Consider the following 3,038-nt stretch of genomic DNA (forward strand, 5'->3'; position numbering starts at 1 on the left):
GACAGGGCAAGGTTCAGATCTGTTGATCATAGGGTCACTATGAGTCACCAGCAACCTACAACAAATAACAATAACATCCACATTATACAGTGATTTGGCTTAAACTATGAATAAATATTGACTTAAACTATGAATAAATATAACAAGAAAAGAACCAATGCCTTTGAGTTGTGGTGTTGAAGAAGAGTGCTAAATATTCCAAGGACTGCCTAAAGACTGTGTGTGTGTGTGTGTGTGTGTGCGCGCGCGCGCGCGCGCCATCAAATCGGATCTGACTGGTACAGGAGGGTATTGTCCCCCCTTCTCCAGCAGAGAATCTGGTGGATTCAAACCGTTTATCTCTGGAATCGCAGTGCAGCTTCTTGCCACTAGGCCATCGGAGCTCCCTATAAATGGATATGTCTTAAATAAAGTATAACCAGAGTGCTCTTTTGAAGGCAAGGATAGTGAAACTTCCTTTTACATACTTTGGATACATTGTTAGAAGAGGCTATTCCTTGGAAAGGAGCATCATACTTGGAAAGGTGGGGAGTCAGTGAAGGAAAGGAAGACCTACAATGAGATGGATTGAATGGTGACTATAGCAATGGGTTCAAAAGTGTCAGAGTTAGTGAGGATCGCACAGATAGAGCAGGGTTCAGATCTACTGTACATAGAGTCACTATGAGTCATACTTGACTCAATGGTACTTAACAACAATGATATGAACAACTATCTATTAAGATACGTAATCTATCAGGTTGGTAACCAAATGGACAATAGAGATGGATATCTTCCTCCTGTAAAGATCCCAGAAAACCCACAAGTGTTGCAATAAGTAGGAACCAACTCAACATTAGTGGGTCTGGTTTATGGTTTTATCTTTTCTAAATAAATAAAATAGGAATAAGATGGTTGTAAGCAGTTGGCAAAATGGAAATGGACTAATATAATAGAGAACAAAAGATCTGAATTTAAGTTTCTGAGTATATTTCCAAGGGTTCATCATTTTATCTCTCTAAATTTTGTCTGATGAAGAAGTAAATTGCCACACTGCTAGTCTCACAGGGTTACTGGGATAATAAGTGAGAACCATGAAATTGCTGTGTGACCCATAGAACTCATGGTCTATCAGGACTAATTCTGATGAGAGGCTTCTCATTGTTTGTGAGATATCATCCCCTGTCATCTTTCTAGGCCCATCAAACTTATGAGGAGCTCCCACATCATCCCCGACTTTTGCCGCTGTTCATCTGTTCTTACCAAACTGAGGGAATGTAGTCCTCTATGATGTTGAGATTCCCAGTGATACATTTTACTATCTTTGCAACCTCAGGCAAGCAATGTACCATCTCTGAGGCTATCATCAGGGAAAGAGACAGTAACATGTAGTTTTGTGAAGCTCTGATGGCCTAATGGTAGAGAGTTGTGCTGCCAACCCAAAGGCAGGCAGTTCCAATCCACAAGCTCCTCCATAGAAGAAAGGTGGGCAATCTCCTCCCATGCAATTTACAACCTCTAAAAGCTGCTGAAAGGTGAGCTGTGAGTCGATTCTAACTTGACAGCACATAACAACAGTAGCAGAGCTATGAAAGATAGGGAATTTGCAGTATTGTAAAAAGTGTAGGAGCTTTAGTGGTGTGGTCCATAGGGAGTTGTACGGCTAACTCAAAAGCAGTATTTCTCTGGTGCATCTAATCTACAAGTAACTCCACAGGAAAAAAGATAGGCAATCTCCTCATATGCAGCGTATTTCTTTGTATAATGACATTCTTTCTCCCCACTTGTATTCACATGTTTTCAATATGTCCCAAAGAGTGATGCGAATCCCTCACTTTAAAATCTTCTTAAGGAAACTGAGACAACTCTCAGTGGAGAGTGGGATAGTAATCTTTTCTCTGGAGACTCTACACAACTAGGAGACAGGGACTTTAACTTAGTGACCATGTATACACCCACTAATTCTTTGCAAATACTTGACGATCAACAAACATGGATTTATTGAAACAGAACTCACTGTACTTGGTGAATAGAGGATGATGTATTGGTTTCCCCTATTTGGAAAATGTCCACCCTATTTCCTCCCACATTGTTTACCTTTTTTGGAAAGAACCTTAAAATTGTGTTAATAGAAACTTAACACTAAAACCAAAAACGTTTAAAACCACCTTAAACCTTATTGCCCTCCAATCAGAACTGACATGGAAACATCCAGTGGTTTCCTAAGGCTGTAAGATGCACAGAAGGAGATTGTCCATCTCATCTTTCTTCCTCAGAGCTGCCGATGGATTCACACCATCAAAGGAACGAGAACTTTGGCTTAGCAGCTCAACTTCCTACAGGTTCCTCCACTAAAGCTCAAACAGATGTGGTACTTTGAGATTATTTTAAATTGTTGCAACCCTATAGGACAGAGTAGCACTACCCAGATGGTCTATAAGGCTTTAAAGTCTTTACAGAGTAGCTACTTGTTAGCATCCACTTCCTAAAAACTCCAGAAACTCTATGAACTTTGAGAAATTTCGATAGTTATAGAGGGGGTTCAGGCCTTTTGTTCAGAGGGTTACTATGAGTCATAATTGACTTGAAGGCAATCAACAACTGTATATCTATCTATCTATCTATGTATCTATGTATCTATCTATCTATCTATCATCTATCTATATTTGCTGTTGTTATGTGCTATCAAGCCACCTGTAACTCATAATAACCCTATTTACAACAGCCCTAAACCCTGCAGTTTATTGTGCCAATCTTATTGTCTCTGACACACCTATCCTCATTACCCCTGTCACTGACTCAATCCATCTCATCGAGGGTCTTCCTCTCCTGAATTGTCCCTTGACCTCCCAAGCATAACATTCCTGTTCAAGGACTGATCCTCCTTGCAACATGTCCTAAGTATGTCAGACGGAGCTTCAGAATCCTTGCCTCCATAGAGCAGCCTGGCTTCACCCTCTCCAGGATGAACATTTTTGTTCTCTTAGCAGTCCATAGTATATTCAGTACTCTTCCCCAGCACCACAGCTCAAAGTCATCAGTTCTTCTATCATCCCTAG

The sequence above is a fragment of the Elephantulus edwardii genome, unplaced genomic scaffold, assembly GCF_000299155.1.
Source record: "Elephantulus edwardii isolate Elephantulus edwardi_28Jun2011 unplaced genomic scaffold, EleEdw1.0 scaffold00002, whole genome shotgun sequence".
In the NCBI taxonomy this organism is placed as follows: domain Eukaryota; kingdom Metazoa; phylum Chordata; class Mammalia; order Macroscelidea; family Macroscelididae; genus Elephantulus; species Elephantulus edwardii.